Here is a 9996-nt window from a genome sequence, read left to right on the forward strand (position 1 = left end):
AGGTTGTTGACTTGGCACTAGGTTACGGGGTTCTCAATCTCTTCCTTGTATTCCTCGTCATTAGTTTAGTTTACTTCAGAGATACAGCACTGATACTGCCCACCGAGACCGCCACGACTAGCGACCCCTGTACACTAATACTATCCTACACACACACACACACACACACGCACACGCGCACACGCACACGCGCACACGCACACGCACACGCACACACACACGCACACACACACACACATACTTATCCTAAGGGACAATTTTATATGTATACCAATCCAATTAACCTGCAAACCTGCACGTCTTTTGAGTGCGGGAGGAAGCCAGAACTCCCCAAGAAAACCCACGCGGGTCACCGGGAGAACGTACAAACTCCATACAGACAGCACTCGTAGTCCGGATCGAACCCAGGTCTCTGGCGCTGTGAGGCAGCAACTCTACCGCTACGCCACTGTACCCCCTGCAGTGGTGATATGGTAGTGCAGCTAGGATCAATTAATGGGGTCTGACATCGTCAGCCATACAAAGTGGAGGGAGAAGAGAACTGATGGAGAGGAAACAAAATGGCAAATGAGGTTTCAGACACCGGAATTCAGAACTAAAAGCAGAAAATGCCGCGAACACTCAGCAGGTCGGGCAGCGGCCGTGGAAAATGAAACGGCCAATGGTCGCGTTTGTCAAAATATTACCGGGGCTTCATTACATGTTGGCGGAGCACGGCGCCGCAGCAGTAGTGCCAAAGGCCCGGGTTCCATCCTGTCCACGGGTGCTGTCTGTGCGGAATTTGTACGGTCACCCCGTTACCTGCTTTGCTTTTCTCCGAGATCTTCCGGTTTCCTCCCACACTCCAAAGACGTACAGGTTTGGAGGTTAATCATCTTGGTGTAAATACAAAAAAAGTCCATAGTGTGTTTATGTGCGGGGATCGCTGGTCGGTGCGGACTCGGTGGGCAGCAGGGCCTGTTTCCCGCCTGTATCTCTAAATACGAAAACTAAAAGGTTGCATGTGCTGTGGGATTTTCATTTGGAGTGTAGGATCCAGAGGGGAGGCCTTATTGAGCTGTACAAGATGAAGTGAAAGCCCGTTGTCCATTTCCCGACGCTGGAGGTTTCTAAAACCTTTTTTTCACTCAGGGGCATGTGGAATGACTTGCCAACGGAAGCTATGGAAACTGACACAATTATGACTTTTAAAGGGCATTTGGGCGGCTTATGGATAGGAATGGTTCAGGGGAACAGGAGAATATTTGCGCAAATGACAAAATGACAGTCTGGTCAGCATGGACATGCTGAGCCAAAGGGCTCGTTTCAGTGCTTTGTTACTCTATCTCAGTTGAGTTCAGTTTAGTTTATTGTCACGTGTACCGACGTGCAGTGAAACGCTTTTCGTTGCGTGCTAACCAGTCAGCAGAAAGACAATACGCTTACAGTGTATAGATAATAACAATAATAATAATAATAATAATAATAATAATAATAATAATACATTTATTATATATAGCGCTTTTCAAGATACTCAAAGACGCTTTACAAAGCAAACAAGACATAAAAACAAACATACAAACAAAAGATTTGTCCATTTATTCACAAAATGCTGGAGTAACTCAGCAGGTCAGGCAGCATCTCGGGAGAGAAGGAATGGGTGACGTTTCGGGTCGAGACCCTTAAAGATTTGTCCAGACGGACAAGCGGCGAACAAACAGCGCCAGTGTCCTCTCACGTCAGGGTCCGGCAATAAACAATAAAGAACACAAGACACACAATTACAATTTAACACAAACAACCATCACAGTGATTGCTCCAGGCACACCCTCACTGTGATGGAAGGCAACGAAAAGTCTTATCTCCTCCTCAATCTTCTCCCGTGGTCAGGCAGTCAAACTGCTGCCTCGAGGCAATCGAGGCTCCCGACTTTTTAAGCCGCCGCCGGGGGATGGAAAGTCCCAGGGCCGAGCCGAGCAGGCCGATGAAGGTCCTGAGCCCCCACGGGGCGATGGAAGGTGCCGCGGGCCGAGCCACGCAGGGCGATGAAGGGCCTGCGAACGGGTCGATCGAGCCTTGCGATTCGGGGCGGTCGAAGCTGCTACGGCTGGAGCTCCCGAAAGCCGGTCGCCAGCCAGGGACCTGCGAACTCCCGATGTTGCGGTCTGCAGGGCTCACGGCCGAAGCCTCCGAGATGGTAAGTCCAGGCCCTGCGACCGGAGTCTTCAAGGTCGATCCCAGCTGGAGGCCGCCGACTCCCCCGTGTTACAACATAGATACATGATAAATTCTCCTGGACTGCAACCTTGAGGTGGTGGAGAGGCTTGCGTACTGCAGTGATCCTGTGAGCTATGCCGGATGGGGTTTTATATCACAGGCAGGTTCAACAAAACCAGACAGGTCATGGGTGAGGAGGCAGACGAAGCAGTCCCTGGTCCTCCAAGTTGGGGGTTAACTACCCCACCCTGGAAAAAAAGTGTGAGTTACAGAAACTTTGACGAGTGAAAACCAAATTACAGACCTGGTTGAAGAAGGTGCCCCAGCGACAGGGCACCATTCGGGGCTTCCCAGCCAAACCCGCAAGGGCGCTGGGAAGCTGACACACCTTCTGTGCAGCAGGCAGTGAAGAAAGCGAATGGTATGTTGGCATTCATAGCAAGAGGATTTGAGTTTAGGAGCAGGGAGGTTCTGCTGCAGTTGTACAGGGCCTTGGTGAGACCGCACCTGGAGTATTGTGTGCAGTTTTGGTCTCCTAACCTGAGGAAAGACGTTCTTGCCTTAGAGGGAGTACAGAGAAGGTTCACCAGATTGATCCCTGGGATGGCGGGACTTACATATGAGGAAAGACTGGATAGACTGGGCTTGTACTCGCTGGAATTTAGAAGACTGAGGGGCGATCTTATAGGAACATATAAAATTCTTAAGGGGTTGGAGAGGCTAGATGCGGGAAGATTGTTCCCGATGTTGGGGGAGTCCAGAACCAGGGGTCACAGCTTAAGGATAAGGGGGAAGTCTTTTAGGACCGAGATGAGAAAACATTTCTTCACACAGAGAGTGGTGAGTCTGTGGAATTCTCTGCCACAGAAGGTAGTTGAGGCCAGTTCATTGGCTATATTTAAGAGGGAGTTAGATGTGGCCCTTTTTGCTAAAGGGATCAGGGGGTATGGAGAGAAGGCAGGTACAGGCTACTGAGCTGAATGATCAGCCATGATCATATTGAATGGCGGTGCGTACAGGCTCGAAGGGCCGAATGGCCTAAACCTGCACCTATTTTCTATGTTTCTATGTTTCTATGTTTCTACTGTGTGCAGATTTGGTCTCCAAATTTGAGGAAGGATATTCTTGCTATTGGGGGCGTGCAGCGTAGGTTCACCAGGTTAATTCCCGGAATGGCAGGACTGTCATATGTTGAAAGACTGGAGCGACTAGGCTTGTATACACTGGAATTTAGAAGGATGAGAGGAGATCTTATCGAAACGTATAAGATTATTAAGGGGTTGGACACGTTAGAGGCAGGAAACATGTTCCCTATGTTGGGGGAGTCCAGAACCAGGGGCCACAGTTTAAGAATAAGGGGTAGGCCATTTAGAACGAAGATGAGGAAAAACATTTTCAGTTAGAGAGTTGTGAATCTGTGGAATTCTCTGCCTCAGAAGGCAGTGGAGGCCAATTCTCTGAATGCATTCAAGAGAGAGCTAGATAGAACTCTTAAGGATAGCGGAGTCACGGGGTATGGGGAGAAGGCAGGAACGGGGTACTAATTGAGAATGATCAGCTATGATCACATTGAATGTCGGTGCTGGCTCGAAGGGCCGAATGGCCTCCTGCACCTATTGTCTATTGTCTATTCTCAAAGAAATCCATCCTTGTGGGGACATGGAACATCCGAACCATATTCCAGTCTGTAGCCCAGTGGGCACTGTTGCCAACGAAATGGTGCGCTACAATCTCTCAGTCCTGGGCTTGGCAGAAACAAGATGGACACAGCCAGGGGAGTTCAAATTGGCCAGTGGGCAGTCCATTATCAACTCCGGAACGGAAGATAAGGGAGCAAAACATACAGAGGGAGTGGCCATAAAACATCTGGTGGAGAAACAAAGTAAGCAATGTGGACCTGTGGAATAGAACAAGCCAGGATCCCATTGACTTACAAATTCGAAGGAGAAAATGGAGTTGGATTGGACACACCCTCAGAACACCTGCCACAAGCATCACCCGGCAAGCCCTGAAATGGAACCCACAAGGAAAAAGTCAAAGTCAAAGTCAAGTCAAAGTCAAAGTCAATTTTATTGTCAATCCTCAGCCAGTTTACACAGACAAAAAATCGAAATACCGTTTCCCACAATCCCGAGGAACAAAGTGCATAAAACTAAGTTAAAATTAAAAAGGCACAGCAAACAACAATCAACATAAAATAGAGGAACAGAGGTCGCCCCGGGAACAGCTGGAGAAGAGGTGTCCAGGCAGAAATGTCTGGACGTGGGTTCAGCTGGGGAGATCTCGAAAGAACCGCCAACAACCGAGTGAGGTGGAGGACATTTGTCAATGGCATATGCTCCCTAGAGGAGCAAAGGGGAGGAGGAGGAGGAGGAGGAAGGGGGTGGAGGAGGAGGAGGAGGAGGAGGAGGAGGAAGGGGAGGAGGAGGAGGAGGACGAGGAGGAGGGAGGACGAGGAGGAGGGAGGAGGGGGAGGAGGAGGAGGAGGAGGAAGAGGGGGAGGAGGAGGAGGAAGAAGGTGGGAGGAGGAGGAGGAGGAGGAGGAGGAGGAGGAGGAGGAGGAGGAGGAGGAGGAGGAGGAGGAGGAGGAGGAGAAGGAGGAAGAAGGGGGGAGGAGGTGGAGGAGGGGGAGGAGGAGGAAGAAGGGGGGAGAAGGTGGAGGAGAGGGAGGAGGAGGTAGAGGAGAGGGAGGAGGAGGAGGGGGAGGGAGAGGAGGAGGAGGAGGTGCGTTGTGTAGGCAGAGTCAATGCTGGGGAGTTCTGGTATGTGTGACGACTGGGCTACATCTACAACACTTGCAATTTCTCGTGGTTGATGGTAGAGCTGTTCCGAAATCGGGCTATGCTGCAACCCTTCTATGGGCACTAGGAACTGGGGATGCTAGCTTACAAAGAAAAATAATGACAAAAAGCCCGAGTAACTTTAAGGGCGGCACGGTGGCGCAGTGGTACAATTGCTGCCACCCAGCGCCAGAGACCCGGGTTCGAACCTGACCACGGGGTGATGTCTGTACGAAGTTTATACGTTCTCCCCAATGACCTAAGAGGGTTAGAAGCATAGACATAGAAACATAGAAAATAGGTGCAGGAGTAGGCCATTCGGCCCTTCGACCCTGCACTGCCATTCAATGTGATCATGGCTGATCATCCAGCTCAGTAACCCGTACCTGCCTTCTCTCCATACCCCCTGACCCCTTTAGCCACAAGGGCCACATCTAACTCCCTTTTAAATATAGCCAATGAACTGGCCTCAACTACCTTCTGTGGCAGAGAATTCCACAGACTCACCACTCTCTGTGTGAAGAAATGTTTTCTCATCTCGGTCCTAAAAGACTTCCCCCTTATCCTTAAGCTGTGACCCCTGGTTCTGGACTCCCCCAACATCGGGAACAATCTTCCCGCATCTAGCCTCTCCAACCCCTTAAGAATTTTATATGTTTCTATAAGATCCCCCCTCAGTCTTCTAAATTCCAGCGAGTACAAGCCTAGTCTATCCAGTCTTTCCTCATATGAAAGTCCCGCCATCCCAGGGATCAATCTGGTGAACCTTCTCTGTACTCCCTCTATGGCAAGAACGTCTTTCCTCAGACTAGGAGACCAAAACTGCACACAATACTCCAGGTGCGGTCTCACCAATGCCCTGTACAACTGCAGTAGAACCTCCCTGCTCCTAAACTCAAATCCTCTTGCTATGAATGCCAACATACCATTCGCCTTCTTCACTGCCTGCTGCACCTGCACGCTTGCCTTCAATGACTGGTGCACCATGACACCCAGGTCACGTTGCATCTCCCCCTCTCCTAATCGGTCACCATTCAGGTAATACTCTGCTTTCCTGTTCTTGCCGCCAAAGTGGATAACCTCACATTTATCCACATTATATTGCATCTGCCATGCATTTGCCCACTCGCCCAATCTATCCAAGTCGCTCTGCAGCCTCCTTGCATCCTCCTCGCAGCTAACACTGCCACCCAGCTTCGTGTCATCCGCAAACTTTGAGATGTTGCATTCAATTCCCTCGTCCAAATCATTAATATACACTGTAAATAACTGGGGTCCCAGCACTGAGCCTTGCGGTACCCCACTAGCCACTGCCTGCCATTCCAAAAAGGACCCGTTTATTCCTACTCTTTGCTTCCTGTCCGCCAACCAATTTTCTATCCACCTCAACACTGAACCCTCAATACCGTGTGCTTTAAGTTTGTACCAATCTCCTATGTGGGACCTTGTCGAAGGCCTTCTGAAAGTCCAGATACAACACATCGACTGGTTCTCCTTTATCCACTCTACCAGTTACATCCTCGAAAATTTCTATAAGATTCGTCAGACATGATTGCCTTTTGTAAATCCATGCTGACTTTGTCCGATGATTTCACCACTTTCCAAATGTGATGCTATCACATCTTTAATAACTGACTCCAGCATTTTCCCCACTACCGATGTTAGGCTAACTGGTCTATAATTCCCCGTTTTCTCTCTCCCTCCCTTTTTAAAAAGTGGAGTTACATTAGCTACCCTCCAGTCCTCAGGAACTCCTCCAGAATCTAAAGAGTTTTGAAAAATTATCACTAATGAATCCACTATTTCTGAGGCTACTTCCTTAAGCACTCTGGGATGCAGCCTATCTGATCCTGGGGATTTATCTGCCTTTAATCCATTTAATTTACCTAACACCACTTCCCGACTAACCTGGATTTCCCTCAGTTCCTCCATCTCATTAGACCCCCGGTCCCCCGCTATTTCCGGCAGACTGTTTATGTCTTCCTTAGTGAAGACAGAACCAAAGTATTTGTTCAATTGGTCTGCTATCTCCTTGTTCCCTATGATCAATTCACCTGTTTCCGACTACAAGGGACCTACATTTGTCTTAACTAATCTTTTTCTCTTCACATATCTATAAAAGCTTTTGCAGTCAGTGTTTTTGTTCCCTGCCAGTTTTCCCTCATAATCTATTTTCCCTTTCCTAATTAAGCCCTTTGTCCTCCTCTGCTGGACTCTGAATTTCTCCCAGTCCTCTGGTATGCTACTTTTTCTGGCAAATCTGTATGCTTCATCTTTTGTTTTAGTACTATCCTTGATTTCCCTTGTTAGCCATGGATGCACTACCTTTCCTGGTTTGTTCTTTTGCCAAACTGGGATGAACACTTGCTGTAGTTCATCCATGCGACCTTTAAATGCCTTCCATTGCATGTCCACTGTCAACCCTTTCAGCATCAATTGCCAGTCTATCTTGGACAATTCACGGCTCATACCCTCAAAGTTACCTTTCTTTAAGTTCAGAACACTTGTTTCTGTATTGACTTTGTCACTCTCCATCCTAATGAAGAACTCCACCATATTATGATCACTCTTGCCCAAGGGGCTTCGCACAACAAGACTGCTAACTAACCCTTCCTCATTACTCAATACCCAGTCTAGAATGGCCTGCTCTCTCGTTGGTTCCTCGACATGTTGGTTTAGAAAACCATCTCGCAAACATTCCAAGAAATCCTCCTCCTCAGCACCCCTGCCAGTTTGGTTCACCCAATCTATATGTAGATTGAAGTCACCCATTATAACGGCTGCACCTTTGGTGCACGCATTTCTAATTTCCTGTTTGATGCCATCCCCAACCTCACTACTGCTGTTCGGTGGCCTGTACACAACTCCCACTAGCGTTTTCTGCCCCTTAGTGTTTCGCAGCTCTACCCATATCGATTCCACATCCTCCAAGCTAATGTCCTTCCTTTTCACTGCTTTAATCTCCTCTCTAACCAGCAACGCTACCCCACCTCCTTTTCCTTTCTGTCTATCCCGCCTGAATATAGAATATCCCTGGATGTTGAGCTCCCAGCCTTGGTCAACCTGGAGCCATGTCTCCGTAATCCCAACTATATCATAATCATTAATAACTATCTCCACATTTAATTCATCCACCTTATTACGTATACTCCTTGCATTGAGACACAAAACCTTCAGGCTTGTTTTTACAACACTCTTACCCCTTATAGAATTATGTTGAGAAGTGGCCCTTTTTGATTTTTGCCCTGGATTTGGCTGCCTGCCACTTTTAATTTTCACCTTGCTACCTGTTGCTTCTACCCTCATTTTACACCCCTCTGTCTCTCTGCTCATGCTGCCATCCCCCTGCCACATTTTTTACGATATTGTGAGGGGTGGTGGTGGTGTGGGGGGGGGGGGGGGTTATCTCTTTCCTCGACGGAGATGCGACTTTTTCCGTGTCGTATCTCCATCTCCGGCTGCACTGCGGCCTAACATCGTGGTGATGGCGGCCTCGGAACTTCAACTGCGGGAGCCCGCATGACTTAACTTCGTGAGCTGGCGATCCCGTTGCCAGAGGTCGACCTCGGCGCTCCAATCGCGGGAGCCTGCGGAATTTGGCAACGTGGAGCTCGCAAGTGCCTCCTTTTAGAGACCGACTTCGGGAGCTCCAAGCCGCGGGAGCTTCGACCGCCCCGACACGGGAGCTTCCATCACCCCGACGCGGGAGCTTTAATCTGTGGATGGTTCGACTCCCCCGACCGCTTGAGGGAAGGAGGACGATAAGACTTCATTGCCTTCCATCACAGTGGGGAATGTGGAAGAGCCGGTGTGGTGGATATTTATGTCATTTTTTTATGTAGTTGCGTGTCTTGTTGCATTTTTGGTATGACTGTATGACAAACCAAATTCCTCGTATGTTGCAAAGCATACTTGGCTAATATATGATTATGACTACGATCTCCGGTTTCTTCCCATACTGCAAAGACGTACAGGTTTGTCGGCTAATTGTTTTGGTATAATTGTAAATTTCCTAGTGTGCGTAGAATAGTGTTGAGGTGCGGGGATCTCTTATCGGCGCGGTCTCCGTGGGCCGAAATGACCGTTTCAGCGCAACATCACAAAACTAAACTAAACTAAACTAAACAAAAACAGCGGACCAGGCAGCGTATCCGGAGAACATGGGTAGATGAGGTTCCGTGTCAGACTGAAGTGGGGTCCCCACCCGAAACGTTGCCTCCGTAGGTTGTCCATAGGGCAACTGTGGAGTTTTTTTTAAAGTAATTGAGCGCAGCGGTAGTGATGCAGAGACCCGGTTTCGATCCTGACTCCGGGTAATGTCTGTACGGGGGTTGACGTCTCCCTGTGACCACGTGGGTTGTCTACGGGTGCTCCGGTTACCCCCCACATTCCAAAGACGTTTGATTTTGTAGGTGGTTTATTCTGTATCTTTGCACACCTTGAGTTTCCCTCTCCCTTGACTCTCAGTCTGAAGAATGGTCTCGCCCCCGAACAGTCACCTTTTTCGTTTCCCCGGAGATGCAGCCCGACCCGCTGTTACTCCAGAATGTTGTGTATATGTTGGTTTTTTCGGTTAATTGGCTTCTGTAAATCGTCTCTTGTGTATTGGATTGAACTAGTGTCCGGGTGATCGCTGGTCGGCGCGGACTTGGTGGGCAGAAGGGCCTGCTTGCACACTGTATCTCTAAAACTATTTTAAAAGCAGAATTTCTTCAGTTTCCTAAGGAAGTAGAAGCTTTAGTGTGCCATCTTAGCTATCGTTTCAATGTGGTTGGTCCACTGAATTATTATCGTTATTAATATCAACTAGACTAACGTGGACCCGTTGGGTGGAGACTTCTCCTACAGCGGCAGCTCGGCGGCGACGGCCATCTTGTTTGACTCTTTGCCGCCGCGCTGCACCACGGGAGGCAGGTCAGGCGCGCGGCACGCCGGGACGGGTGCAGGTCCTCCCGGCGGGGTGGGGGGTTGGGGGGGGGGGGGGGGGTGGGGAGCGCATTTATTAAAGTTTATTAAGTTA

The sequence above is a fragment of the Rhinoraja longicauda genome, chromosome 39, assembly GCF_053455715.1.
Source record: "Rhinoraja longicauda isolate Sanriku21f chromosome 39, sRhiLon1.1, whole genome shotgun sequence".
Lineage (NCBI taxonomy): Eukaryota > Metazoa > Chordata > Chondrichthyes > Rajiformes > Arhynchobatidae > Rhinoraja > Rhinoraja longicauda.